The sequence below is a fragment of the Nicotiana tabacum genome, chromosome 17 (genome assembly GCF_000715075.1).
Source record: "Nicotiana tabacum cultivar K326 chromosome 17, ASM71507v2, whole genome shotgun sequence".
Classification (NCBI taxonomy): Eukaryota; Viridiplantae; Streptophyta; class Magnoliopsida; order Solanales; family Solanaceae; genus Nicotiana; species Nicotiana tabacum.
In genome coordinates, this window is record NC_134096.1 from 69,219,824 (window position 1) to 69,230,560 (window position 10,737).

At 38.2% G+C, this 10,737-nt stretch overlaps 1 long non-coding RNA gene across 1 annotated transcript; it reads right to left on the minus strand.

Moving 5' to 3' along the window:
- Positions 1–951: 951 nt before the first annotated feature.
- Positions 952–8,395, minus strand: LOC142171564 (uncharacterized). Its single transcript, XR_012701274.1, has 2 exons — positions 8,204–8,395; positions 952–1,621 (listed from the first exon to the last, which is right to left on the minus strand). It is a non-coding gene; the product is annotated as an uncharacterized LOC142171564 (long non-coding RNA).
- Positions 8,396–10,737: the final 2,342 nt, after the last annotated feature.

Genomic DNA, 10,737 nt, shown 5'->3' on the forward strand with positions numbered 1-10,737 from the left:
ATATAAACTACACAGATATATGACCAGCCTTGACTTGTTCTTTGACAAAGTGAAAATCAACTTCGACATGCTTCGTTCGAGCTTTAAAACATGGATTAACTGCTAGATGTGAAGCTCCAATGTTGTCACACCAGATGATTGTGGGGTTGTGTATTGGCTGTTTGAGCTCTTGAAGAAGGGAACAAAGCCAAATTATTTTTGCTGTGGTATTGGCGACAGATCGATACTCAGCCTAGGTCGATGATCGAGCAACTGTTGGTTGTTTCTAAGCTGACCAAGAAATTAAGTTTGGTCCCATATACACAGCAAAACCTTCTGTGGATCTCCTGTCATCCGTGTTTCCCGTCCAATCAGCATCACAAAAAGCTTGAAGTTGGGAGCTGGTTGAATGAGTAATGAAGAGTCCTTGATGCAAGGTGGGTTTGACATATCGAAGAACACGCTTGCAAGCTGTCCAGTGAGTGGTTGTTGGTGCAGATCAAAATTGGCACAATTTATTCACAGCAAAAGTTAAGTCTGGACGAGTTAAACAAGCATATTGTAATGCCCCCACTATTTTCCTGTAAATCTGGGGATCAACCAACGGTTCGCATTCTTCAAGTTGTAGGTTACATGTGCTAGCCATAAGAGACTTGACAGATGTGGCATTTTCCATGTGAGTAATGACGAGAAGATCCTGAAGGTATTTTTGTTGAGAAAGAATAATACCCTTGCTGAGATATCCAACTTCGATTCCCAGGAAGTAGTGAAGTCTTCCGAGATCTCGCAACTTAAATTCTTTGGACAAATGAGTGATGCATATACGGATTGCATTTGAGTTACTTTCTGCGATATTAATATCATCGACATAGACAAGGATATAAAGAACATCACTGCTTTGTTATTTGATAAAGAGCGAGGAGTCGGTAAGAGAACCTGCAAAATCAATTATTAGAAGATAAGAACTGAGTCTGTGATACCAAGCCCGTGGGGCTTGCTTAAGGCCATATATTGATTTCCTTAATTTGCACACATAATCAGGACATCGTTGATCAATAAAGCCTGGAGGTTGGGACATATATACATCCTCTTTCAAATTTCCATTGAGAAATGCATTAGAGATGTACAATTGTTGAAGAGTCCATTTATTGGAGTCTGCCAAGGAAAGGACAGCTCGGACTGTTGTAAGCTTGATAACCGGACCAAAAGTGGCATCATAATCTATTCCCTCAACTTGATTATAGCCTTTGGTTACCAAGCGATCCTTGCATCGCTCTATGCTTCCATCATGATGGTGTTTGAGTCGAAAACCCCATTTACAACCAACAATATTGGAATGTGATGGTTTAGAAACAAGTTCCCATGTTTGGTGTTGTATCAAAGCAGTGATTTCAGAGCTCATAGCCTCTCTCCACACGGGAACTTTGAGTGATTTTGTGTAGCATGTTGGTTCTGAAAGAGTAACGGAGGAAGATTGAACTTTATCACTCGAAATAGACATGAAAGCTAGTGTCTTCTTCTTGGGATTTTGTCTTAGAACCATTGAATGAGTGTGTCCAGGTGGTTGTGATGGCTCAATAGTTGGAAGGACATCCATTTGCTGTTATTCCCGCCAATATTGCTGTATTTGTAAATAATAATTCTGCAAAATATAAGTTAGCGTAATGAAACAATAATTAATTCGAGCCCACTGAATTCACAGTGTTTCCTTAAGGAATTTAATCCCCTCCTAGTACCCAAGGTAATGGATTATTTCCTCCCAGGATAGAACGAATCACACACTGGTGTAGCGGTACTTCAAACCCCAGTGTTTCAGCGAACACAAAGTTCGGTAGCAAATCACACTTACAATTGCTTTGTTTGAAGTTAAAACAATGCAGAACGAAGGAGTAGAAACTCAGAAAATCGTATGGAAATGCTGAGAGGAAGCAGTGCAATGTATAGCCAAATATGTTGAGCGATTTTCAGTTTGTTTCTTGTGCGTTGTGTGTTGAGTGACTTTCTTCAACATCTGCTGCACATATATATAGCAGCTAGTGTTGAAGAAGACCAAATGTCCACCCTCCATGGTGGAGCAAGCACATTCATGTTTGTGGAGCAAGCACATTCATGGTGGGAAGAGCATTAGGCGGCTACCAAATGGTCAATACACAGATTGGAAAATATCCGTTACAAATGCGGATAATCTTACGTTAATATTTACTATTAACAAATAAATTTGGTCCAAAATATTAATCAATCAATCGATCATTTGACCAAATCCAAATCCAAATCCGAATCCGAATCCGAATCCGAAGCCGTAGCCGTAGTCGAAGCCGAGCCGAGCGAGCGGCGACGATGACGACGACGGTGCGAGGCTTGCTTTCTTCTTAACTCTTTAAGAGCTACAAGAAGAGCAATTATATATATACCCACCAAAAATCTCTTCCTCTTCCAATATGGGACAATGTCTCATTGTCAAGAGAGGAAAACTTAAAATTTTACTCAAAAATTTTATTTTCCCTCCATTTCCCATTCACCCTCATTTTAAGACTATTTCATCTTAAAAAATAAAAAACTCAACAATCCCCCACATGAATGGGGAATGGCTATATCACGGAAGTATGCATGGAAAAACTGTGTGATTTACAAGCAAGGATTAATCGCATCTGGATAAGTAAGTTTCCCTTTGAACTTTCCATAGTAAACTTATGTCGGATATACTCGGTCAATCGGTAGAATTGATATCTTTGAACCGTCGATCTTTGGTGTATACCTAGACAACCATAAGTCACACAATCAACCCTTAACCGTCTTTGGTTCTCATTGTTGTGTTCGTTTCAGCCATGAACACCGCCTGGTTTCATAAGTGCATAGAGAACTGGCCTTACAAAGTTCTCCTTGAAGCGGCTAACACTTTACACTTACATAGGTGATTCCTAAACGTGTCATCCTGTAGATACACTATTTGATATACCCCGTATCAAATTTAGAAATCATTAAAAAGCCTTAATGCTTTATCCTTGGTACTGAACATTGTCTCATCACGAGAACGGACTAAAATTTTATTTGACAATGTTGAACCGTCATTAATGACTTTGTTTGATCTCGTTAAACCTAGATCTTGGGATCTCCAGTCTTCTAGGTAGAGTTACCGCCACAATGACTTGTTCTCGGCCATAGCCCCGTTCCCCTTGATGATTTCTCAACTACCTCTCTAGTTAGGCCTTTTGTAAGTGGATCCGACACATTATCACTTGACTTTACATAGTCAATCGTGATAATTCCTCTAGAGAGTAATTGCCTAACGGTTTTATGTCTTCGTCGTATATGACGAGATTTACCGTTATACATAACGCTCCCAGCCCTTCCAATTGTCGCTTGACTATCACAATGTATGCATATCGGTGCCAACGGTTTGGGCCAAAATGGAATGTCTTCCAAGAAATTCCGGAGCCATTCAGCTTCTTCACCGGCTTTATCTAACGCTATGAATTCAACCTCCATTGTAGAGCGGGCAATACATGTTTGTTTTGGATGACTTTTAAGATACCGCTCCTCCACCAATAGTGAATACATATCCACTTGTGGACTTAGAATCAGTTGAACCGGTGATCCAATTTGCATCACAGTATCCCTCAATCACCACAGGGAAATTACTGTAGTGCACTTCAAAGTTCTGGGTATGTTCTAAATATCCCAAAACTCGTTTCATTGCCATCCAATGAGATTGGCCTCGATTGCTCGTATATCGACTCAGTCTACTTATAGCACAAGCTATATCTGGTCGTGTACAATTCATGATATACATTAAGCATCCCAACACACGAGCATAATCCAATTGTGATATGCTTTGGCCTTTGTTCTTTGCTAATGCAAGATTCACGTCAATTGGAGTCTTTGCAACTTTAAAGCCCAAGTGCTTGAATTTTTCAAGTACTGTCTTAATATAATGAGATTGTGACAATGCCAGACCTTGAGGAGTCTTATGGATCTTAATTCCCAGAATTAAATCAGCAACTCCCAAGTCTTTCATATCAAACTTGCTATTGAGCATACGCTTAGTAGCATTTATGTTGGCAATGTCATTACTCATTATCAGCATATCATCCACATATAGGCAAACAATGACTATGTAATTTGGAATATTTTTAATGTACACACATTTATCACATTCATTTATCTTAAAACCATTTGACAACATTGTTTGGTCAAATTTCGCATGCCATTGTTTGGGTGCTTATTTTAGTCCGTAAAGAGACTTAACAAGTTTACATACCTTCTTTTCTTTACCTGGAACCACAAACCCTTCAGGTTGTTCCATGTAAATTTCTTCCTCCAACTCTCCATTTAAGAAGGCCGTCTTAACATCTATTTGATGAATTTCAAGACCATACACTGCAGCTAATGCTACTAATATCCGTATGGACGTAATTCTTGTAACTGGAGAGTATGTATCAAAGTAGTCTAGACCTTCTCGTTGTCTATACCCTTTGACTACGAGCCTTGCCTTGAATTTATCAATAGTGCCATCATCTTTGATTTTTCTCTTAAAAATCCATTTAGAACCCAAAGGTTTATTTCCAGGAGGAAGATCAACCAATTCCCATGTATGGTTGTTCAATATGGATTCTATTTCACTATTGACTGCCTCTTTCCAAAACAATGATTCCGAAGAAGTCATAGCTTCTTTAAATGTTTGAGGCTCATTCTCCAATAAGAAAGTCACAAAATCTGGTCCAAATGAAGTAGACGTTCTTTGACGTTTACTACGTCTTGGATTCTCCTGATTACATGTACTTTCTTTTGTTTCTTCCCGAGGTCGTTTAGATCCTTCACCAAACGACTCACATTTCTTTTTATACGGATATATATTTTCAAAGAACTCAGCATTATCTGATTCTATAACCGTATTATTATAAATGTCGGGATTTTCTGATTTATGAACCAGAAATCGATATGTTTTACTATTTGTCGCATATCCTATGAAAACACAATCAACGGTTTTCGGTCCTATCTTTTACCCTTTTGGGTTTAGGAACTTGCACTTTTGCCAAACACCCCCACACTTTAAAATAATTCAAATTGGGCTTCCTTCCTTTCCATTTTTCATATGGAATGGATTGTGTTTTGCTATGGGGCACTCGATTTAATATTCGATTAGCTGTAAGAATGGCTTCCCCCCACAAGTTCTGTGGCAAACCAGAACTTATCAACAACGCATTCATCATCTCCTTTAATGTGCGATTCTTTCTTTCCGCAATCCCATTAGATTGGGGCGTGTAAGGGGCTGTTGTTTGATGAATAATTCCATATTCTAAACATATTTCTTCAAAAGGAGATTCATATTCACCACCCCTATCACTTCTTATCATTTTTACTTTCTTATTAAGTTGCGTTTCAACTTCATTTTTGTATTGCCTGAATGCGTCTATTGCTTCATCTTTACTATTCAGTAAGTAAACATAGCAATATCGAGTACCATCGTCAATAAAAGTTATGAAATACTTCTTTTCACCGCGAGATGGTATTGACTTCATGTCACAAATATCTGTGTGAATTAAGTCTAAAGGATTTGAATTCCTTTCAACTGACTTATAAGGATGTTTAACATACTTAGATTCCACACATGTTTGACATTTTGATTTTTCGCATTCAAACTTGGGCAGTACTTCCAAGTTAATCATTTTCCGCAAGGTTTTATAATTGACATGACCCAAACGTACATGCCATAAATCATTTGACTCAAGTAAGTAAGAAGAAGCTGAAATATTATTATTATTTTCCACAACCATTACATTCAGATTGAAAAGGCCCTCGGTGAGGTAACCTTTTCCTACAAATATTTCATTCTTACTTATAACAAACTTGTTGGACACAAAAACACACTTAAAACCGTGCTTAACAAGAAGTCCAGTAGAGACTAAATTCTTTCTCATTTCGGGAACATGAAGGACATTGTTCAAAGTCATGACCTTGCCAGAAGTCATTTTCAGAAATATCTTTCCATATCCTTCAACTTTTGCTGTTGAAGCATTTCCCATATAAACTATCTCTCCGGGTCCAGCAGGAGCATAAGTAGCAAAAGCTTTTCTAACTGCACAAACATGGCGAGTGGCTCCTGAATCAAACCACCACAGTTTAGGATTTCCCACCAAGTTACATTCAGAAAGCATGGCACACAAGTTATCAACATCATCATGGTTTACTACCATGTTTGCTTGATCCCTTTTCTTGTCTTTCTTCGGAGCACGACACTCCGTAGATTTGTGTCCGGTTTTCCCACAGTTGTAGCAGTTTCCACTGAACCGCTTCTTGGTTGGGTTGTATTTCGGACCAGAAGCCTTCTTCCTCTTTTTGTTAGCTTCAACAATATTTGCTCCCATTATTGTTGAATTTCCACGGCCTCTCCTTTCAGCTGCTTTATTGTCCTCTTCGATTCTCAACCGAACAATGAGATCTTCAAGGGACATTTCCTTTCGTTTGTGTTTCAAATAATTTTTGAAGTCCTTCCACAACGGAGGCAACTTCTCAATCATTGCTGCTACTTGAAATGCTTCGTTGATGACAAGACCTTCAGCAAGTAGATCATGAATAATCACTTGCAATTCCTGGACTTGGGTAATAACAGATTTGCTATCTACCATTTTGTAGTCCAAAAATTTTGCGGCAACGAATTTCTTCATCCCGGCATCTTCAGTTTTATATTTCTTTTCAAGTGCATTCCACAATTCTTTTGAGGTCTCCACGCTACTGTATATATTATACAGATTATCATCCAGTCCGCTAAGAATATAATTCTTGCATAAAAATCAGAATGCTTCCACGCTTCAATCACGAGAAAGCGTTCATTCTCTGGAGTTTTATCTGGCAGATCAGGAACATCTTCCTTGATGAACTTCTGTAGACATAACATAGTTAAGTAGAAGAACATCTTCTGCTGCCAGCGCTTGAAATCAATCCCGAAATTTTTTTGAGTTTTACTGCCGGTGCCAACGCCGGTGTTCGGCTTGTCGATGCGTTGGCAGTCACCATTGGAACAACTTGGTTTTCGCTTTCAGTCATCATTTTTTCTATAAAAGAATGACACGAACAAACGTTTAATACACGTTTTCAAACAGGAGTAAAAATCATGTAGATTTTAATCTCCAACAAAACGCCACGAAGGCTTTACTCTCCAAAACGGGAGTACACAAAACCACAAAGGTTTTAGTTTGCAGAATAATAAGAATAACACAAATACAGAAATAAATATTAAATTCCTTAAGATTGTTATTCCCGCCAATATTGCTGTATTTATAAATAATAATTCTACAAAATATAAGTTAGCGTAATGAAACAATAATTAATTCGAGCCCACTGAATTCACAGTGTTTCCTTAAGGAATTTAATCCCCTCCTAGTACCCAAGGTAATGGATTATTTCCTCCCAGGATAAAACGAATCACACACTGGTGTAGCGGTACTTCAAACCCCAGTATTTCAGCGAACACAAAGTTCGGTAGCAAATCACACTTACAATTGCTTTATTTGAAGTTAAAACAATGCAGAACGAAGTAGTAGAAATGGTGGGAAGAGCATTAGGCGGCTGCCAAATGGTCAATACACGGATTGGAAAATATCCGTTACTATTAACAAATAAATTTAGTCCAAAAAATTAATCAATCAATTATTTGACCAAATCCGAAGCCGAAGCCGAAGCCGAAGCCGAGCGACGACGGCGCGAGGCTTGCTTTCTTCTTAACTCTTTAAGAGCTACAAGAAGAGCAATTATATATATACCCACCAAAAATCTCTTCCTCTTCCAATATGGGACAATGTCTCATTGTCAAGAGAGGAAAACTTAAAATTTTACTCAAAAATTTCATTTTCCCTCCATTTCCCATTCACCCTCATTTTAAGACTATTTCATCTTAAAAAATAAAAAACTCAACAGTTGCTGCTCCGAAGGAGAATTAATTTGATCTTGAGAAGCACTAGGAGATGATAAGCTAAAACCAAAATTATTGTTGTAAGAAGCATGAGTAGAATTATGTGAAAGTGTCGAAGAGGATGGTACATTTGAATCGGGTTGCGGTATTGGCGCAATTAATATGAGCCAAGGAGTAGAATTAAATTGCTCTGGAGGGGTGCCTAGGATAGATGAATCAGATAAATCTTTCTCCTTATATAAAAAGCGGGTCTCATCAATACGAACATGCCTACTAAGATAAATTTTATTATCCTGAGGATTAAAACACACATACCCGTGATGGTCCTTGGTGTATCCGAGAAAAAACACAAGCTGCAGTTCTATAGGAGAACTTGTGTTGATTGTAGGGACGTAACAAGGGATAGACAGTACAACCAAAGATAAGAAGAAATCCATAATCTGGTGAACTGCCACAGAAATTTTCAAAAGGTGAGATATGTTGAAGCACTTGAGTAGGGAGCATGTTAACTAAGTACGCAGCAGTGTGCATAGCAAAGTTCCAAAATCTGGATGGAACTGCAGAATGATCAAGGAGGGTAAGGCATGTGTCCACTAGGTGTCGGATTTTCCTTTCACTTTGACCATTTTGCTGATGTGTATGGGGACAAGTAATGCGATATTGGATACCATTTTCCTTCAGATAAGTATTGACTGTACGAAATTCACCACCCCAATCTGATTGAAAATTGATAATTTTGGTTTGAAACTATTTTTCAACCAATCTGTGGAATTCGACAAAAGTAGAGAGAACTTCATTTTTCTGTTTAATTAGAAATAGCCAACAATACCGAGAGAACTCATCCACAAATAGAATAAAATATTTATCTCCATAAAAAGATAAGTTGGGAGCTGGTCCCCATATATCTCCATGAATTGATTCTAATGGTTTACTAGCAATAGAACCAGTAATAGGTAAAGAAATCTAACTATGTTTGCCTAAACAACAAGCTTCATAAAGACCAGATGATTTTATTGAATGACTAGACAAACTGAATTTATTAACAATAAAAGAGACTGTTGATTGTTGAGGATGACCGAGCTGAGCATGCCAATCTAGTGCAACAATCCGAACTGATTTGAAAGCCTTGCTATTTCTTGCAATGTCGTCTGATACATCAATAGGAAGCCTGTAAATTCCGTCGTCAGCTGGTCCCTTCAACAACCCCTTTTTATTTTGTCTGATGCTTCACAGTAAACCCAACAGAGTCAAATTTAAAGGAGCATTGATTGTCTTTAGCAAATTTATTAACAGACAACAATTGTTGTTGTATGGCACACACATAGAAAATATTTTTCTAATATAATTGATTATTACCAGAAGATATTGTAGTGTGACCAATGTTTTTAATTTGCAAACCATGTCCATTACCTATAGTAACTTTGTCAGGCCCTTTGTACTTCTCAGAGATTTCAAGTGCAGACAAATAAGGTGTCATATAATGAGAAGCTGCAGTATGAGGAAACCAATCATTGGAAGAAGCATTAACATTAGTGGCATTGGCAGTGATTTTATCAGTATTAGTATCATAATGTTTGCGAGACTTCGCTTGATGATTGTTGAGTCCACAGATCTGACAAGGATTAGGAAACCACTTCTTATTTCCTTTAGAGGAAGCACCATTGTTTCTGTAACCATTATTTTTCTGGGAGCTTTGGTGGAATTGGCGAGCAGATGAAATGTGTTGTCGAGAAACATTAGCAACATCAGAGATCGGTATGTGAGAGTTCTGCAATAGGATTTCATGAGCCATAAGTCTACCAGAAAGATCAGAAAATGATACCTGTGATTTTTCTGCAGATAGCGTTGCAATGACAGGGTGATAATCAGAGGAAGTAATCGAAAGATGGTGGCATTAAATTCATCAGGAGATACTGGTGTTCCAGCAGCAGCAAGATCATCAGCGATAGCTTTAGCTTCGCATAGAAATTAAGCTATTGGTTTGTCACCAAAAGTCATATTTTGCAAGGTGATGTGCAATTGAACTCTTCTAGCGCTGTTGCTTATAAAAAATGCATTTGAGAGAGCTTCCCAAGCTTCAAAGGCAGTATCTAAACCTGTCACATAAGGAAAAATTTCCTCGGTTAAAGATGATAAGATCCAACTCAGTAAGAGTTGGTCTTCTTGTAACCACTTTAGATAATCAGAATTTGGTTATCATTGATTTGTTGTGGCATTAATGATGGTAGAGGGAGGAGCTAATGTACCATTGATATGATTGAAAAGATTATATCAGGTAGTTTGTTGGTTTCAGTTTTATTGAAAAAGAGAGTTGAGCATGAGGTAAAGTAGCAAAAGACTTGGAGTGGTGTAACGACCCGACCGATCATTTTGAGATCTAGTGCGTCGTTCGGTGATTTGAGACCTTGAGTATCTTTACTTCATGTGCTACGATTTGTACGCGTGTCGGATTAATTTCGGGAAGTTCAGAGTTTGTTTGGAAAGAAAATTCTAAATTTGAAAGCTTTAAGTTGGAAGAGTTGACCAAACTTTGACTTTTGAGTAAAAGGCCTCAGAATCGGGATTTTATGGTTCCAATATGTTCGTATGATGATTTTGGACTTGGGCGTATGTCCGGATCGGGTTTTGGATGACCCGGGAGCGTTACGATGCTTATTATGGAAAGTTAACATTTTGAAAGTTTAATAATTTCTTAAGTTTGGGTTGATGTGGATTTTGATGTTATCGATGTCCGTTTGGGATTCCGAGCCTGAAAATAGCTCTGTATGGTGATTCTGGTCTTAGGAGCGCATCCGGATATGAATTTGGAGGTCTGTAGGTCATTTCGGGGTCATTTGGCGAAAGTGAAA